Raw genomic sequence first — 20,936 nt, forward strand, 5'->3', positions numbered from 1 at the left:
GGAGGGTGAGAGGATTCACCAGAGAGAATGGGGAGCAGAACAGGCAGATCTACTGAAATACACTGCTGAGGGAAGCAGCAGGTGAGACAGGAGAGGTCTGCTGCAGCATGTGAGTTAGCACCCTGGTCAGGTATTAAACTCATATGCCACAGTAGCTGGTGATAGCTTGATCAGGCTGAGGCTTTAACCCCTGTGTCACCAGGTAGGCCCCTCACTTTTTATTTTTGACCCTCTGGCCAAAAGATTCTCACCCCAAAGTAAAGTGCACAAAAATTTAACTAGTTTAAAAAAATAAATTAACTTTCATATTCCCCATTTCTTAGTCAAGGCTTCAGGTACCAGGCACAGTGGGAAGAGAATGGAAACTAGTACTTGGAGATGGAAATACAGCATTATAAGAAGGAGAGATAGGGCCTCTCCTGGTGGCGCAGTGGTTGAGCGCTGGGCTGCGAAGCAGCCCGCAGCCTCTGCAGCGCCGGTTCAATCCCTGGCTGATGGCGAGGGTCCCACAAGTCTCCTGCCACCCGCTGCGCCTCTCAGCAATGTAGTTCGTCGGTCTGCCTGTTCTGTTCCCTGCTCTGGTGAATTCTGTCACCCTCCCGCACTTCTGACTATACCCGGTGCTTGTGCAAATAAATAAATACATCTTAAAAAAAAAAAGAAGCATACATTCTTTTTTTTTTTTTTAAAAAGGAGAGGTAAAGTGCAAGCTATAGAGAGTTGAAAAAATATTTTGTGATTTAAAAAAAAAAAAAGTAAAGTAGCTTAACCCAGGATACAGAGTAAAATGACTGATGAATCTTTTGGAAAAAATGCCCATACCTGGGTCTTACTGCAGACCAATGTAATCATATTTCATGGCTGGAACACTGGTAATTATTTCAAAGCACTGCAAGTGATTCTAATGTGCAGGCAAGATTGAGGATTATTAAGTTAAAATAGGAAGAAGTGGCATTTTCTTTCAGTGTATGTAATTGTAGTCATTTTTATGTGTTTCAGTTATTAATTCACCTATTGTTTCATTAACTCACTAATTAATGTATTCATTCACTCATGCAACCTTTCATTTATTAGTACTCTGTTACCAGTGTTTTCTTTCCCAGTCAGGGACCCCACTGATGGTGGGCAAAATGGAGAGGCATCAGGGACCCCAAACTGTTAAGGGAAAAAAATTCTGTTGCCCATGCTAAGGGTCCATGCCATCCACACACATAAAGGCAAGGATGTCAGACTCCTAGTGTGCTCAAGGATTTTTCTCAAAGATGAGAGAGGGAGAGAAGGGGCGGAGGGAGGGAGGGAGGGAGAGAGAGAGAGAGAGAGAGAGAGAGAGAAGGAGTAGGGGAGAAAGGATTTAAAAATAATAGACTCTTGATCAAGTCCTAAATCAGCCAGAGACAGGTGGCTGAGGCCCAAATCAAAGCTGGTAGAATAAGCCTAGACATGCCACAGGAACACTAGGCATGGCCCAGTGGGCTGGAGTAGAGACTCAAAATTTACAATGTACTATCCAAAGTGGATAATCTACCATAAAGCCAAGATGATGGCTGCCATTGTCTCTGAAGAGCCCACCTACCCTTGTGTCCTCTGTTCCTCACAACATCCCCACCCATCTTGTTCCTCCCTCCTTTTCAGCAGACCCCAGCAGGATGTCTGGTCCTTGGAATGCTAGGAGTTATAGTCCAAGGCATTTGAGATGTTGGTACAGAAGTGGGTACAGGGATAGTGGTGTCCCTTCCCACAGCCTAGACAAGTGCTCTTCCCCCTACTGTATGACGCATCCTGTAACAATTCAACTACTCGTCTACTGACCCATTTATTTGTTCCTTCAATGATTTAGAGAGTCATTTGTTTTCCTAGAATCCACCAATGTTTATCAAGTGTCTAAGCTCTGTGCTTCTGGTGATATAGATGTGAACATGACAGGTATGTCATTGCCTTCCAAAGCCACCAGTTAGTATGGTAATGTTTCTCACAGTGTGTGCTGAGAAATACTATTTTGGTTTATTAAAAGGAATTAGGGAACACACTGACTTAATGGCTAATCCTAAAGCTATGGAAACTTTCCCTTTAATGTCATTTTGGGTGGAATGGTAATATCTCTGCATCTCTGACACATTTTAGGATATTAGAAATTCTAATTTTAAATTTGCTAAAGTGAGAAGACTGAAGAAAATAAATAAATAATGTGTAATTAGTGCTCCCCTCCCACTTCACACCTTATAGAGTTCTGTTTCATATCTTCAACTGAAAGAGACAGAAAATGACTATAGTGTTGGTTCACTTCTTACTCTTTTTTCTATTTTTAGCTTTTTAAATTCTCATATATATGAGAACTAAAAGATATGCATTTTTTAATCCATTCAATTAAAATTTTTCCAACCTCTTACCTTACTGAATCGAGCCAAATTTTGGGTTGATGTGCTTTGCTTTAATTGCTGCTTATTTATTTGTACTGATTCACTCAGTCTTAATATAGCTCATGTTGCAAAAATCTATGGTTGCTATTTATTTTTGAGTGAGAACAGGATGTAAGTACTACATGTTCTTGGACATCAGTACCAGTTTGATCTTTCTCACTTGCTGAATCCCAAATCTATTAAAGAAAATTTACTCTTAGGATATAGCATGCACATAAAGGTGATATTTGTGCTTAACTTAAAAAGGAAGATTTGTTAGACCTTATTACAAATCAATAATGTCCAAACTGTACATATTTTCTACACTGTACATATTTTCTACATTGTTGAATTTTTACAACTCCAGGTTTCATACGCAATTCTAAATGAATTCTAGAAATATTCATCAGAAATACCATGGTCTTGAAAGTCTAAACTTTTTTGGATTCTTTTGGTTTACACTGCCTTCATGAAATCATTAATTTTTAATGTATTTTGCTAACCCATTTTAGTATAAGTATAATATAAACATGTTTTTTCCACTCAAATAAAATAAAACACTAAGTAATAGGGAAACTATATCACCTTTGTTTTCTCACTACCTCCCACTCCACAGAAATTATCCAGAATTGTTTTTTAAGTACTGCTTCTGGAAATTTTATATGTGGATAATGTTGTAGCCTGAGTTTCTTAAAATGAGATAAAGGAAGAAAAGGAGAAATTTTCTAGTAGCCTGCAGTTGATTGGATGTACTTCATACTTTATATAAAGTCGTGTTCATGTGTGTGATTTTAATTTTATGTATCAAAAATTTTTCAATCTTTTAATTCATGACTTACAGCATTACATTAATACCTCTTGGCAAATTATATACTTTTCCCCCAAATACCCAACTATCCATATTGGTTGCCAGAAAAATTTTAGCCAAGCTTAGGAAATTTACTCATTGCCAAATCATTGCAAAAAGCAAATTATAATTTTTTCAAACATTTTTTAAGATTTTATTTATGCTTAGAAAAATGGGGTATAAGCCAGAGGTGAAGGAAAGGGGTGTGAGAGACAGAGTGGGGAGCAGAACAGGCATATCTACTGAAATACACTGGGGAGGAGAGCAGCGGGCAAGACAGGAGAGTCTGCTGCACCATGTGGGTTAGCTTCCTGGCTGGGGATTGAAATAATGCTGCAGTCGCTGGTGATAACTTGATAGTGCTGAGATTTTAACCCCTGTGCCACCAGGACGGTCCTTTTAAAACACTTTTTACATTTGTGTCACATGGATGCATTTAAATGAGTGTTGTATGTTGCCTCTAATCTAACAATTGTAGGTTCAGTGAGGGTCTTAAAATGACTTTGTGTTTATAGGGACATTTCCAAATTCTAGGCTCAATAGATTTTTTTCCGAATTATCTTTGTTTGGAAGTTGTCATTATAGAGGACTCAGTTATTGTAGAAGAGGGAAACTATTGACCAGAAGTGGGACATAGCTAACATACATATATTTGCACACACCCACTCACCGCCCCCACCCCCACACCCCCACCCCCACCCCCACACGAAATACTTAGAACATATCTCAGGAAAAATGGGAGAAACTTGGGAAATCCAATACATTCAAGACATCAATGAAAGAAAAAATGAAAAAACAGACCTTGAAGACTGCAAGTAAACCTAAATGACTTGTAGAGATAATTTTTATCAGATTGAACTGAAGGCTGAAATGAGAAACGTGGGGATGTCTACAGTCTCCATTTAAAAAAGCCATGTTAGAGCTTCCATATGATCCAGCAATTCCACTCCTAGGTATTTACCCAAAGGACACAGAAACATCAATTCCAAAGAACACCTGCACCCCTATGTTTATAGCAGCACTGTTTACAATAGCTAAGCTTTGGAAACAACCCAAATGCCCAAAAATAGATGACTGGATCAAGAAGATGTGGTCCATATATACCATGGAATATTACTCAGCATTCAAAAAAGATAAACACATGCAATTTGCTGTAACATGGATGGCGCTGGAAGGGATCATGCTCAGCGAAATAAGCCAGAAAGAAAAAGAAAAATACCGGATGGTCTCACTCATAGCAGGAATCTAGAAAACTTAAATAAGGGACCAGGAAAATGAATAACTATAAGAAAGTGAAAATCAAAATCAACAAAAAACTATGAACCAGAGACACTTTTAGGGGGGCGGGGGCGGGAGGGGAGGGATTGGGGTCAGAATGGGGGGCTGCAATTGTATGGGGAATATAACAATAAAATTTATAAAAATAAATAAATAAATAAATAAATTCATTTTTACTGCAAAAAAAAAAAAAACAAACAAACAAAAAAAAAAAAGCCATGTTATTGATTGGCATAGGTCCTTGTGTCAAAGATAAGGAGAACTTTGTTCCATAATGAGCATTTCTTTATTTAAGTGGGAATAGAAGCTGTACTCCCAATGAGGATTTATACATAGTATATTAGGATTCACAGTACTTGAACCAGAAAAGGTAATTCAATAAAGGCTTTCTTCAATTACTCCTGGAATTGGTGAAAGCTAATTAAAGGATTTTTTACTTATCAATTGAGTCTACTCTAACATTTTTCCCTGTGTAAACACAATGATGGATAATTTTTTTGTGAACCATTGGTGTCCACATTGAAATGGGAGTCTTAGAAATAAGCCAAAACTTTAGGTTGTTTTTCAGAACGTATTTGCTATCAAAAATGAATGCTTGCTTGGGCCTCCCCTGGTGGTGCAGTGGATGAGCGCTGGGCTGCAAAGCTGCCCACAGCCTCTGCAGCGCCAGTTCGTTCCCCAGTCTCCGGCGAGGGTCCCACATGGTGCGCAGACCTCTCCAGCCGCCCGCTGCTCCCCTCACCAGTGTTTTCAGTCCTTCTGCCTGCTCTGCTCCCCACCCTGGCTCTGGTGAATTCTCTCACCCTCCTGCGCTTCTGACTGTACCCAGTGCTTGTATAAATAAATCTTTTTTTTAAAAAATGAGTGCTTGCTTTATTCTTTTGGCACTCTACATTATTAGTGAAGTTGACATGTTTAAAAAAAATAATCTACCTGAAATATTGATTACATTTTTCTGCAGATTTCTTTTTCTATTTTTCTTAAATAAAGAGTTCATCTTTCATTGCCTCTCATGTTTTGGGACAACTCTGTGCATGATTAAGCTTGCTCTATGCATGGTGGATGTCAAATATATGAAACCTGTGGGTAGGAATAAGAATTTGTGATTAGCAAAAAATAGTTTTGTGTGAGATGCCATAATTTGCAAACAGACTGAGAAATATATATTTTTTTAGATTTACAGTTTACGTACAATCAATCAGTGGGTATGTTAAGAACTAGCAACTCCACCACCTCCTCCAACTCACTTTAGTCACTCTAGTCACCTCCACCAGCTCACTTTAGTCACTCTTTTTAAGCCTCCTCCTTTACTAAACTTTTTAAAAATTGCCTGAGGAAAGTAAGTTACCTTTTCTTTTACTAATGATTATAATAAATACTATTTTTTCCAAAGCAGAATAATAAGAAACAGAAGACAATCAAGGGGAAATGTATGTACAATCTGCAACACTCAGAATTTGTAAAATTCAGGATATTTATGAATTGACAGCAACCCAAATCCTACTTATTTTTTTTAGGACATCCAGTGAATGTAAGCATTGTTTCTCAGATTTAGGGATGGCAGTAAACTTTAAAAATTATTTAACATTGATCATAATTAAGGCATTTTGAGGTAACACTCAATGCATTCTAATAGTTCATTATCTTTATAAAAATAAAGAGAAAAAAGAATAAGTAATGTTGAAATGTATACCGATTCTACCTTTCTGGAAAGCAATTTGTTAATACCAATAGAAGCTCAAAAATTCCCATACTCCCTGACTCTGTAAGTAAACTTTCAGGATTTTCAGTTTTTTTCCAATGACCTACCTTCATGCTTTACTTTTAATATAGCACCTCTTAAGTGTGTATCACCATTTTACTCTCAGTTCATTCAATTCCTGCTCAGTTATCCTCAGACAATCTTTTATTCCCTGCTTCCTTCATCCTATTTGTGCATCCCAAAGTTACCTTTCTAAAAATACTTTGGTTTGTATTATTTTTATTGAGGTAATGTTGGTTTACAACTTTCATATGATTCAGAGATAGAAGTTCGCAACTCTTCAGATGTATGTTACCGCACAATACCCACCACAAAAGCTCATCATCCTCCACGTTAGTCTGTTTGGCCTCCGCCCGCATATTCTCCCCAACCTCCCCCTCTCCATCTGTTAAAGTCAAGAATTGGTTTGGTTTTGTCTGTTCCTTTGTTTTGTTTCTTATATTCCACATATAAGTAAAACCACCCAATTGTTGTCTTACTCCCCTTATTTCATTTTGCTTAGCATAATACCCTCCACTTCCATCTGTATTGTTACAATAGGCTAGAATTCATTATTTTTTTTAATGACTGAGTAATATTGCATTGTGTGTGTGTGTATATGTATGTATGTATGTGTATGTTTGTATTATATCTTCTTAATGCACTCATCTGTTATTGGGTACTTGCTTGTTTCCATGGATTGGCTATTGAATTACACTTCTGGAATTCTAACCTAGGAAATAATTATAATAGTTTAAGTAATTTAGAAGGCAGATAAATATTATGTACAGTGGTACTCATAAGAGCTGACCATTATAAAGCATGTATTAAGCAAAAGAAAATGAGATAAATGTTTAAATGTACTGCCTCATGTAATCTTTCTCAAAACGATTCCATGAGATATATACTGTTCTTTTTTTAATATTTATTTTATTTATGCAAGAACTGGGGTACAGGCCAGATGTGCGGGAGGGTGAGGGGATTCACCCGAGACAGAGCAGGGAACAGAAGAGGCAGACTAACGAAATACACCACTGAGGGGAGCAGCGGGCGAGACAGGAGAGGTCTGCTCGCTGCCCTCTGGGTTCCTCTGGGACCAGAGGGGATCAAACCAGCACTGCAGAGGCTGCGGACAGCTTCACAGCAATGTGCTCAATCGCCTGCGCGACCAGGGAGGCCCCCGATATTTACTGTTCTTGCCTCTATTTCATGGGTAAAAAAATAGGATCAGTGAGATTAATTAACTCATTGATTATACAACAAATAAGCTGTTAGCCTGATATTGACACCTAGGTATATGGAAATTCAGAGTCCATAGCTTTTTTTTCAAATTTTGAAAATTTATAGGAAAGTTGAGAGCTGAGTGCAATGAACCTCTCAGCTGTTCAATTGGATTTACTGATTCCTAGATTTAGTGACATTTGTTTCCTCTCCCCCTCCCATATTTCAGTATGTCTCACAAAGAATGAGAACATCCTTCTTCAGAAGCATATGCCATTATTGAAGTTAGAACAGTTAATATTAATTTAAAAATATCATCTAACATGCACTCTATTTTCAGTTGTGCCAACACACCCCCATTTCTTTAATGGTAAGAGTCATACACTTAATTCTTTGCCAACTTTTTTTTTTTTTTAGCAGCATCATGCTTTCCACAATAACAAAAATGGAGGAATGACTAGTAATTATTTTAAAAGTTTAAATAAACTGTAATATAGCCATGTGGTGAAATATTATGCTTCAAAGAAAAGGAATTGCTAAAAGAATTTAATGCCATTGGACAATTCTTATGCTAAGTGAAAAAGTTGAATATGGAATGGTATTTAAACTCATTATTTGATGTTTTAGCAATCCTGGGCTTAAGTTTGTAGGTGCAGGTATTAGGGTACAAAGAGAAATTACAAATGATCTCTGTCAAGTGGAATTCTTCACAATTGCTTCTCGGCCTTTTGACTAAGATAAGTGTAGAATTCTTCACAGAGAGGGTGGGCAAATAAACTGTTGCTCTCAAAAGCAATCAGTTGTTTTAACAAAAGGTTTTATTCATAAACAACAGAAAAGAAGGCAGACTGGGGAGTGCATTCACCATGATACCCATGAGTACTTTTCCAAATCCAAGGCTAACAATTCCTTGAGTAGTGTTAAAGTACCTCCCTCTGTCTTTAGAGGAAGAAACAGCATCACCTCCTCTGGGAGATGCAAGGAATATTGGGCTCTCTAATTTGCTGATTTGCACATGCTTAGGCCCACTTTCTTGCTTCCTTATCTCACTTAACCAGGGTTTTTGTATATTAATGTCCACTAAAGAGCTGTCTGCAGTAAGATGGGGTAAGTGAAATATGAATATCCTGGAGAGAAAGATGGTCTAGTTAGGGTGAAGAGAACAAAGAAGCACTGCAGAGGAAGTGTGATATTCCTTATTTAGGAGGTATGGAAAAGATACGCAAGAATTAGCTTCATGTCTGATATTTTAGATACTATTTTTGTTATTTTTTCAATTATATATGTGTATATTTTTTTATTGTAGTAACATTATATGAGATGTCTTTTTAAGTGGTAGGGTTATGGGTTATTTTTCTTGTCTGTTTTATTTATTTTCAAACTTTTAAACAATAAACATATATGTTCCTTTGTGATCAGAAAAGAATAGTTTAAGTTTTATAAAAAATTAATTACTGCTTAGGATTTGCCAAGTGTCCATGGTAACTTGAGTAATTGAAGAATCCTGAGAAAAGGCTATTTTTGATCTTAAGAAATAGCAGGTACTTTTAATAATAAAAATAAAAGCTGTTAAATTTCATCACCTTATGTCATTTTTAAATAACATTTTGGTTGTGTTGACAGCACCCCATATTTATGACCACCTTTGTTCACCATGTTAGGTAGGTGGTGGTATAGAAATACATTAACTCACACAATAATAAGGCTTATAAGTTGCCTTCTAATCAAACATGGTCATTCTTCCTGTTATCACAGTGATAGTCCACACACCCGTTATCAAATAAGTAACATAACAAGACCTAAAGTCATTCATTCCTTATGTTTATAAATATCGTGATGACACATGCTATGTATTTTATAAGGAAATTTTCCTGGGGTTATGAAATTTTATATTATGTTACATTACATTACTTTATATTATTAGTATATATATATTTTTTTTTAACTTGCCTCCGATGTGGTTCTGTTTTTTAAATTTAGACTTCCTTTCCTCAGTCTTTCCCTTGGCATGTGTAGTGTTAATTTGCATAGCTGTTGAAGTATATAGTACAAATAACTCATGTTTAAAATATTTATAATCATCAATATGGAATGGTAATGTGCAAGTTCTAGGTAATAGATTACAAGGGATGTTTGTAAAGTTTGAAAAATGCCAAAGGCATATTAGGACCTTGAACAAAAGTCAGGGTCAGCGTGAAGATGAGACATCTATATTGCTGTCAACTTTGAAGCAAATAAATCAGGTGATAGAGGGGGAAAATGGAAGAAAATTGGAAAATTTAATTGATCTCCTCTCCAGTTGCTTTTTTACCACCTGCAATGTCTCTGACTCCTCCCCCACATCATCATAATGTGTTTATTTGATAAAGTCAAATGACTCCTTTGAAGATAATTTAATTCCTTTTAATTAAGGAAACCTATTTTAATAGCTAGCACTTTGATACATGTGGTGCTCACAGCTCCCAACATATTGAACACCACTGCTCATTAGGAGACTCTTTAAAAAGTCATTTAGTGCAGATAGTATCTTCTGCCTAGCAAATGCAAACCTATAATTCAGGCTCAACATAATTGCATTATTATTCACGAACTCAAAGGCAAATATTACAAACATCCAAAAAAGTTGAACTTATTATGTGTAAGACCACTGGACATGGGGAGCAAAAGATATTTTTTAATTGGCAACAGAGAACACCACCACTTTCATTTTTCTTGCTTTTAGTAAGAATGTCCACTGACAAGAACCTGGCACTATCTAGAAGCTAATACATCAGGGTTATTGTGCTTCTGCCCCTGCTAGTGACTTTAGATTTCAACATTTATCAATGGAAACAAAAGTCTAAACTCCAGAGTCAAAATAAATTTAATGTCATGTTTTCTTTGCTGAGCCTTTGTCTCACCTACACAGGTTAAAGTGCAAAGAGAATGGTTTGCTCTCATTACCTGGCTGCTGCTGGTGGCTTGTGGTTATCACAGATAAGAGGGTTTTCATCACAGAGCCAGACCCTGAACAAAGGGCCCTCCCAGCCTCCAGGTGGTCATTTCTGGTAATTAATGCCTTGGGGAAAAGCTTGGCTCCATATGGTATAACAGCCCAGCAAGGCTGCCAAGGAAGTGGCCCTTTCCAAAACAATTTTTTACCTTTTCCTGTCAGTCAAATAGCACAGTATACAAGAGACTTGCTTCCTAACAGAAGAGCCAATTAGAAGGTATTCAGTATAGTTTCTCTAGTGATCTTGCTGACAACACCCAGGTATTCTTTATCTGGAGAAGTCAATGTTATTTATCACTTACCACTGTCTATATGTCCTTCAGATTGATTTATCCACTTTAAGTGCCTAATTTGTACCATAAACAAAATCTAGCATGGCTAATCATTGATATGTTCTGACAAGAAGTACTTAGTATTTGAACAAACCAACTATTACAGCTTCTCTAGCTGCAAAGAGCTAATTTTATCAGGAACACTACTTCCAAATAAGAAAACTGTAGTATCTGTTATCTTTAAACCCCAACTTGGAATCATATATTAGCTGCTGAAGACTTTTAGGAGACATGAGTAAGAAATATTAGGTATATGCAAAAGACTACACTAGACCCTCAGAATGAACCACCCTAAGGTATGCCTACCATTTATTGAATACTTATGTGTCAGAATCATAACAAATATTATTTTACATAATCTTTATGACAAATCCATGAAACCTGTATTATTCTTCTTAATTTTTCAGATGAAGAAAATGGATCTTTAAAGAGGTTAAAAAATTGCAAAATTTACACAACTACATAGTCTCACAATATATTGATTCTTCCTTTACACTAATGGTTCTCAAACTTCAGTGTACTTGAGAATCACAAGAAGATTTTTAAAGACAGCTCTGCACTTTACTTCAGAGCTTGTGATTCAATATGTCTGTTGGACCCAGGAATTTGCATTCCAAATTTATCATACCTGGGGGATGCTGGTGTTACTCTTCTAGGGACCACACTTTGAGGGCCAATGTTATTTACCAGGCTGCCTCAACCAAGGAGTAATTGAATTCAGATGACAACCACAAAACATGTGGATCCAGAGAAAAATTCTCCAGAGAGTTTGAGGTCAATCAGGAAGGCAGTTTATTAAAGCTCTTGCATGAGGAAACTAGTGCTAGGAAGGATAGCTTTAGTCTGCTTCCTAAATGGAAGACAAGGGGAAAATATTTAAAGGGACACAAGGTAGGGCAGAGGGAAGTAGTGCCAGTTTGTTCTGTGTTATGCTATGTCCCAGCATGAGGCCTTCCTCTAGGCCTTCCTCCTCCAGGAAATTTTAAGCCAGTTATTAATCAGGATTTGTCACTTTTTTGTTCTAGTACCACACCCTTGGGTAACCTGGTTGTTCATTTGTTTGGGTAGGATGTTAGAGGAGAGTTTGCCAGTCCAATTGTTCAAACAGGACTTTGGGGTATCTTTGCCTAAGATTCGATGTCCCTGTTTAATCAGAGGCTAGGTGACCCAGGCGGTGTTCCAATTCCCTTGTTCAAACAGGAGCAAGGCAACTTAGTGACCCAATTTCCTTTGTTTGTATAGGCACCTTACAGCTCACAGCTTGCAACTTCTTTTTTCTCCGAAACTGCTTCATAGGGAGATGAGCTTATGGATGTCAAAGTTCGGATAACATTAAATTATAAGAAAGCTGTAGTTAATATTAATAACTTAAGGTCATATTATTTTTTCAAGATTCTTAATAATGAAAATTTGGGAAGGTATTAGGGTGTAATGATTCAAGCATATAACCTATACCATATATATCTCAAGTATCAAACTAGAAGCTGATATGGGAGGCACAAAGATCAATTGGAAAAGATACATGTCTTTCAAGACCTTAAAAACCTCAAGGGCAGATATATGTTACAAATTAGAAGGCAGATCACAGAACTACTGCAGAGTTAAACAGTACATCTGAAAATACCAAGCTGAAAGATACTTATTTCAATGTATAAACTTCATGTTGAGGAAAATGACTTCTGAATTAGATTTATTCTTACATCCACTTGTGGGTATGACATCCTCCTAACCTTTCCTCTCTTACTCCTTATATTTTTCTTGCTGTTGTTACAGGGCAGGGAGAAGTCTAGACCCCACAAACCTGCCTGCTCTAAATATGTTCTGCCATCAGCCACATCAACACAAAACATATGAGACTTTTATGAAAAGGAACTTTAATACAATTAGTAAACAATGCAGGAAAGGCAAAAAATATAGTTTCTAAATCAAACACCCAAAGTTACCCATCCCCTCGTGGGTAAAAGTCCATCCAAGCAGGATTGGCCCAGAGCAAGGCCCCAAAGCCTGCCACAAGTCTAAAGCATCTTCAAGTGGGGACCCACAGAAAAAGATCAGAAACAACCAGACAAGTCTGGGAGGCAAAGAGCAAAATCAAGACAAAAACTGCCATTGTCACCTCCCCACGGGTCTCTCACCCACATCTGTGTCACCTAGTCCACAAAAGATAAGCATAGTTTCTTTATGTGTCTCTCGGCTCCATGTGCCTCCTCCAGGTCTCCTTCTGGCTCTCCATCCTGCTTTCTTCCTTCCTCAGTCTCTGCTGCAGCTTCTTCTCTCTGCTCAGCTCCACCATCCTTTGGGTGGGGCAGGAAACCTGGAACCTCCCCATTTCCTAGGGACCACCCTGTTAAAATTTCATCACACTGGAGGTAAAGAACAATCTTTTTTATGAGTTTCATGTAGACAGTGAATGAGCATCATTTAGCAGTTGTTTTCATCTTTCTGATATTGCAGTCAAGCAATAGCAACAATAAGCCTAAACACAGGAATCATAGTCTGGCCATTGAGTTTACCAGTAAAATGTCCTTAAAGGGCCTCAGGCGAGCTCTCAGATCCAAAAGTTCTCTCTGCTTCTGTTGCTGACAATGCTTCCCCTGAAGGTCCAGAGTATTCTGAAAACCTCTGGGTGGTGTAGAGTGTTCTCTAGGGGGACAGGGGAATTTGGTTTGGATAAATCACCCTCAGGTTGGATAGAGTGTAAATGACTTCTGGGATTTAGTAAGAAATATATTCAAACATAACACATTTAAATCCCCACCATTATAAAAAATGGACACTTTTTCTCTATAAGAAATTGGAAAATCCCATTTATCCATTTTGGTAACACTCCTCCCTATCATTCCTTTATACAAATTGTACAGATTAGTTACAGCTTAGGCTGAAATATTTTCCTGAGATGTCTTCAAAAAGTAAAGAATAGCATCCTTACTGTCACACAGGGCTGCACTCCAGATCCACAGCTTTTGTGTCAAATGTTTCTTCATGGAATTATGAGAGATAGCAGTGACAATATAACAACTATTCTTTATGAGGTTCATTCGCCTAATTTTTCCTGTATATTCCTTTCTATATATTTTTAATCAATTATTCTCTTTTTAAAATGAGACTCCTTTGGGTTTTCTTTAAATGGCTATATCTTCATTAACCCTGAAAATTCATGCATTTAAATTTGGTATGTTTGAACTTTAAGAAATTGTGAACCAAATTTATTCTTAATAAAGATCCTCTTGAGAGGAACTGAGACCAGGAGAACTTGGGGAACAGGAAGGGCTGAGACACAGGACAGTGATTTTAAACAATATAGGAACAGAAGGGACAAAACAGCTCCCTTACTGAAATGTTGCTGAGCCAGCCATCATCTAGAGTAAGATACGATTACAGGAAAATTAAGAAACAAAACCACCACAAAACTTCCCGACCACCTAGTGTCTAATCAATAGTCTGGCACATTGGGCAACAGGAAGTCTGACAGTATATAGTCATAGACAGGGCTGGACTAAACGGGCATCCTCCCTCAGACCCCCTCCTGCTGTCAGGAGTTCTGTCCTCTTGCTTCAATAAATCGACACTTGCTTGCTCTCGTGTTTTGTGTGGCCACTGTAATTCTTTGACCGGTGTACACACCTGGACCCACAAGCATACTAACACTCTCCTAACACTCTATTTTCTGAAATACCCTGAATTACAAATTTGTCTTCAACTTTTCCTGTTATTCACATAAGGATGTGAAGTCAAAGCAAGTTTTTGTTTTAAAACTTTCAAAACTAATAACTAATGTAATTAGTCCACTTACAGCTACCAGGTTTTATGATAAGCCCTTTACATGAATTTTAAAACAATTCCCCCCCATTATTTAATATGCAGTTTGGATCTCAATGTACTAACTTCCACTACCTGGATGAAGAGATCTCACTTATGACTCAAGTCAAATATATATATATATATATATATATATATATATATTCAAGTCATATATATATATGGAAAATGGAAATATGTCTACTTGTTCAAAAATTAAAAAAAAGTTTTTCCTTTCTTTTGCAGTCTCTGTTCAAGTTGTCATAGCTTTTTATATATATATATATATATATATATATATATATATATACACTTATGACTCAAGCCAAATATATATATATATATATATGCATGTGTGTGTATGTTTTATGTATGTCTGTGTGTGTATATACATATACACATAAAACACACACACATAGATACACATATATATACATATACACATACAGACACACATAAAACATACACACACATATGTATATGTGTATTTTTAATATTTATATATAATATTTATTGGGGAAATCTACCTTATATTAGTATAAACATACAATTCAATTGGCAATAAAATGTAGGAGGTTATGAACCAGTGCATGACTGAGTAGCCTTTGGGTTTAGAACATCCCTTGCTGCCTCAGTTCATGAGGAAGAAAGGGCTGCTTCTCCAGCCAGGGATTCCAGGAGCTGTTCCCAAAATCTGGAGGCTTTGGAGGCTCATAGTCATGCAATCCAAAGCATATCACATTAGCTTAATCCAGCCACTATATTCATAATGCTTCAGAGGTGCATTATCAGAACCACTTGTTAGTTTGGGGTTTTTTTTGGGGGGTGATGGGAGAGAGGGCTTGGTCTCTTAGCATCTGTTTATCAATGTCCTTGTAAACATGTGGCTGCTTTAATTGACATCATATATTACTTCATTTAAATTACAAAGATTTCCTGGAAAGTCAGGATTTTATGCTATTAATACATATAACACATTACAATTCTATGTTTTAGGTGTCGTTATCATTTCCAATTTTTAGATGAGGGAACTACAGCTTATAATGTTATATGGTTTGTACAAAATTATGCTAATAGGATTGGTTATAAAATTGTTGGGGCCAAATTCAACATGGAAATATGGATATTTGCTCAAAAAATTTAAAAAAATGTTTTTCCTTTTCTTTTGCAGTCTCTGTTCAAGTTGTCATAGCTTTTTATTTGTTATTGAATGTTGCCTTCTCTTGGGTATGAGGATATTCAAATGATATGCAGATCCTATCAGGTGCTGGGACACTCACCCTATAACTTGTGCTGGGCATGCAGTACTAACCTTCCCATTCCAGGTCCAGGCCTTGCCAGGCACAGGAGACAGTAGTGGTGCTGTAATCTGTTATGGTTTTGTAAGACTCCAAAGCCTAATTCCTTCCCATCCAGGTAATCATTTTGTTACAGGGCAGGGAGAGGGTCACCCCAGAGCCTGCAAACCTGCCTGCTCTAAATAGGTTCTGCCATTGTTGCATCAACACAAAACATATTAGACTTTAATGAAAAGGAACTTTAATACAATTAGGAAACAACACAGGAAAGGCAAAGAATATAGTTTCTAAATCAAGTATCCAAAGCTACCTGCCCCCTCCTGGGTAAAAGTCCACCCAAGCAGGATTGGCCCAGAGCAAGGCCCGAGAGCCTGCCACAAGTCTAAAGCACCTTTCATGGGGACCCATAGAAAAGGATCAGAAACAACCAGACAAGTCTGGAAGGAAAAGAGTAAAATCAAAAGCAAGACAAAACCCGCCATTGTCACCCTCCCACGGGTCTCTCGCCTACATCTGCGTCACCCAGTCCACAAAAGGCTAGGGTAGTTTCTTTCCGCATCTCTTGGCTCCATGTGTCTCCTCCAGGTCTCCTTCTGGCTCTGCATCCTGCTTCCTTCCTTCCTCAGTCTCCTCTGCAGCTGCTTCTCTTGCTGCTCAGCTCCACCCTCCCTTAGATGGGGCAGGAAACCTGGAACCTCCCCCTTTCCTGGGGACCACCCTGTTATAATATCATTTAGCAGATGAGATAAGTGCAATACAGGTTCATTAAGATTAAAAAAAAATCACTTTGGATGGTTTTTGCTAAGATAATGATACTGAAATGGCAGGTTTTCAGGCTGAGTCTCCAGCCAGGAAGGATTCCAGGCTGCAGTGGCAGCGCTGAGCCCCAGCCACTAGACCACCACGGGCTGCTATCTTGTGACACCAGGATCTTTGCAGACACTCAGGCAAGCAAGCAAGAAGGGGCAGGTTTGTTTAGAGAAAGAAAAAGTTTATTGAGGAGAGAAGGAACAGAAATAAAGTGGGACTCCCAGGTCATGCAACAAGGCCAGGGAGGGGCAGGGGAGCCCTAGTGGAGCCATGCCTCAGGGATATGCACCATCTTTCCCTCATTATTCTAAAGCTCCACAGTCTCTCTGTGATTGGATAGTTCCCACTCACTGCCTGAAGGATTCTGTGCCCGGAACTAAGTCTCTGTGTCCCAGCCCTTACTGCTTTTCTTCATTGTCCTCCATCTGGAATGTCCTGTTGACTTTAGTCCTGGGGGTGTTTGATTAGTCCCCTTTGGAATTTGTTGCCCTTATCCCTGGAGACTTAACTCTCCTGAAGTCCCCACCTACAATGTCCCTAAAAGCTACCTAACTTGCCCTAGGACTCAATCTTTTAGACATCATGCTTGTATAGGCTTTGAATGTTGGCATCCATTATGCTTTCAATCAGACAATTTGACCTGCATATTTTTATCTGTCTGAAGGCATGCATATGAGTTGTTGCTTTAAAAAATTTATTTTTAAAAAAGCTTCCTTATTCTGGTGACCTGGAAACTTTCCTCCATAGCTTGCTAATTAGCAGGCTGAAGGCATTGCTTAGTCTTGACCTTGTGATTTTCAGCCTCAGACAGGGATCACTCTGAAATGTGATGGCCAGCCTCCCTGAGATGTTAGGCTGGAGTCCTCTGTTTAGAGTGGAGGCTGACACCCAGCCCAACCTACTCTGCTGTTACAATTTAATGACAAATTTCCCTATTAAGTCTGTGTTCAAATTTCATGTGTAGAAAGAAAAGCAAATTCACCACCGGACCTGTGCGTTTCCCATTACCCTTAATAAAACATATTCCACAGTGAGGAGTGACATTTTGAAAGAACAGACCTTTCAGCAGACTGTCTCTGTGCCATTGTGTACAACTGAAGTCTGCCAGGTCACAAAGGGAGATCCTGGGGAAGTGGATTAACATGTCAACCAACCTAGGTGACTTAAAATGATGAATTCTAAGGCATACTTTGTAAAATTCATTTCATTTTGAGAGCAATTGTGCACAGAAATGAATTCATAGTCATAAGACTTCCCACTCTTTATCTTTAGAAAATGACAGGCTTTGTTCTTCTTGAAAAGTTTGTTTTTAACATATGGCAAATTAATTCTGTAGAATAAATATTTGTAACCAAAGCAAGATATAGAAAAACAAGGATAGAAGATGAAATGTATTTTCAAAGAACATAAGGAGGTCCAAGTTCCTTGTGGTACCTAACTTAGAAATGCAAATGTATATAGGGGTGTGTGTGTGTGTGTGTGTGAGTTTGGATTTTTAAGAAACATTAAAATTCATATATGTAAGCCTTACTTATTTTTAACAAGATAGACATAAAAGCATCATTAATGCCTAAACAAATCACTGCAGCTAAAAGCATTGGGGTTTAATTACTTCCCTGTTCCCAAAACACAGCAGTCTTCCATGTCAGGTGGCAGCCAGTCAGGCAGAGCTTAGGGGATTTGGTTTGGCCTCCTGAGGACAGGGATCTGAAGTAACCTGTCATCCTTCTAGAAGCTTTCATTGTAAATCACGCCAATCAATGTAGTTTCTTTGTAGAGCATGACAAAACATTATCTTAAAACTACAACTATTCAGACCACTATTACAGACAGTACGTTTCAAACTCCTAGGCCTTAGATCTTACCTAATGGACTATCAGGAAGAAATATGGCGCTTCAGGGGTCATGCATGCATTTATCAGCTGGCAACTGCCTAATAGCATCTCAGTATTGTCTTCAGTGGGGAAGTGTTCATAAAAAAGATCAAGCTCCATGAACCATGCACTTTCTTTTTTAAACTATGAATAAGGATGGCTCCGATTAGTCGGGGAGTATAAAGAATGCATTTGATTACGTGATGGGCATGCAAGTGTGTTGGTGCATTGACTCAACTTCATCATTTTCTATCCTATAGTGCCTGCTTTAATTTTTTTTCCTTTTTAAATATTTATTGAGGTAACATTGGCTTCCAACATTGTATATGTTCTAAGGGTATTTGTTCATACCTCCACAAATGTATATTGTCAAGACAATGTTTCTATAGGTTTCAAGATAATCCATTGACTGGAAAACTTTGCATTACTTTGGCTTCAATAAAGAAACATTTAAGACAGTGCTTAGAATTGGTGCTTGCCATTTATCCTGCCTACAGGAAAGAAAAATAGCCTGAGGAAGGTAAGTCTTAAATGACAGCTCTTAAAGGTGATTGCAGAGACCCAGGAATAATGTTAAGAGCAAGCTGCATTTCTAAAACAAAGCTACTTTTTCTGGTATATTATCAAGGTGAATTCACTTTTAAATTTTCTTTAAACCTGTCTAGTATCTAAATAAGGTTTACCTGCTCCAGTGCTACACACACACACACACACACACACACACACACACACACACACACACACACACACACAGAGTATGCTGTCAAAGAAATATGCTGTGGGTGGAGGTTATCCCTCTCTGTGCCAGCTACTCTGGCTCAAATCCCACACAAGTCATCTTCCTTCAATGCTGGGAATGGGGATGATTAAATGTGGACTATAATTAAACATAAAGAGCTGAAATGCTTAAGTATTTTTTCTAAATAATAGCAGATTTGAACATGAAGTTTAACTGAAACATGGTTTTCCAAAAGTCTTAAAGTACCAATTACTTTACAGTGAGACCTCATCTTGCAACGGAGGACTAAGGAGCAAGGCTGGAGCCAAATGTTGTTACAGGTGGTGCCCTGGGGAGATGGGCGCTGCAAGTAGGGATGAATTGCCCCAGGAGGAATATGCCCAGGCAGGGAAGAATCTGTGGGGGTGGGGACTCTGATAGGGAATATAAGGGACTGCAAAAGTGGATCCTGGGGTTTTCCATTCCAACCCCAACCACGCAGATATTCTAAACTGCTGTTGGCCTTGGAAGGATGGGAGAGGCCTAGACTGCTGAAGATTGCTAAAAGCCTCGGAAGGACACGGAGAAGCTCCCAGCAACAGACCTTCGAAGAGAAAAGTTGAGAAGCTTTTCAGGAGCTGAGTGCTGTAACTGTCCCCAGCTTTGCCGCTGTTATAGCCCAGAGTAGAAGGTGAGAGCCCAGAGCTGGGCGTCCTGTTCTGCCGCTGCGGTTTCCAGTGTTGCTGGTTTGACACTGTGTTGTTGCCTCAAGCACATCTCAGGGGCTCCAGTGTCTCTGTCCTTGCTACTTGGATCCTTGCCTCTTGCCTCTGGCAGCATGCTCTGGGCCCTCAGTGGCTGGAAGATGCCGTCTTGGACACCATTTTGTTTAGGACTTCTGAACACTGAATGCTATTAGGGGTGAGGTCATCTGCCAGTTACGGTCTTAGTGACTTTTCTCCTTGTTTATTAAATAAATCCCTGTATTGTTCTCTGAACCTGAGTGATCTTGTGGATGAAGAACTGAGTGGCTGGTGAATTAATTTGGGTGCTGTTCCTTGGCCAGTTTAAGAGCCTGCTTGGTAACCATCTCATGCACAAGCACCTCTCCCCTGCATTACTTGTGCTGAATGCTCTGCCCCAGGCCTCATTGATGTACAGGCATGTTCCAGGCAAGACCCGTCATCTCTTCTCTGTCTTTTTAGTGTGTGCAGTCAGGGGGTGGTTGAATTGTCACCTTTACCTTTGCCTATGAAGTCTTTTATATTATATCCATGCACTTTTATAATCTGAAAAGTTTATTTTAAAAATCAATGAAAAGTGGACATCCCTGGTGGCACAGCAGGTTGAGCACAGCGCTGTGAAGCTGTCTGCAGACTCTGCAGCACGGGTTCAATTCCTGGCCAGCCAGGGAGATTCCCACATGGTGCAGCAGACCTCACCTGTTGCGCCCGCTGCTCCCCTCAGCAGTACTTTTGGTCAGTCTGCCTGTTCTGCTCCCTACTTTGGGGAATCCTCTCACCCTCCCACACCTGTGGCCTGTACCCCAGCTATTGTATAAATAAAAAATAAATCTTAAAACTAAATAAATAAATAAAAATCAATAAAATAAAAAAAAAATCAATGAAAAG

This window comes from Talpa europaea (assembly GCF_964194135.1).
Source record: "Talpa europaea genome assembly, chromosome: 1".
In the NCBI taxonomy this organism is placed as follows: Eukaryota; Metazoa; Chordata; class Mammalia; order Eulipotyphla; family Talpidae; genus Talpa; species Talpa europaea.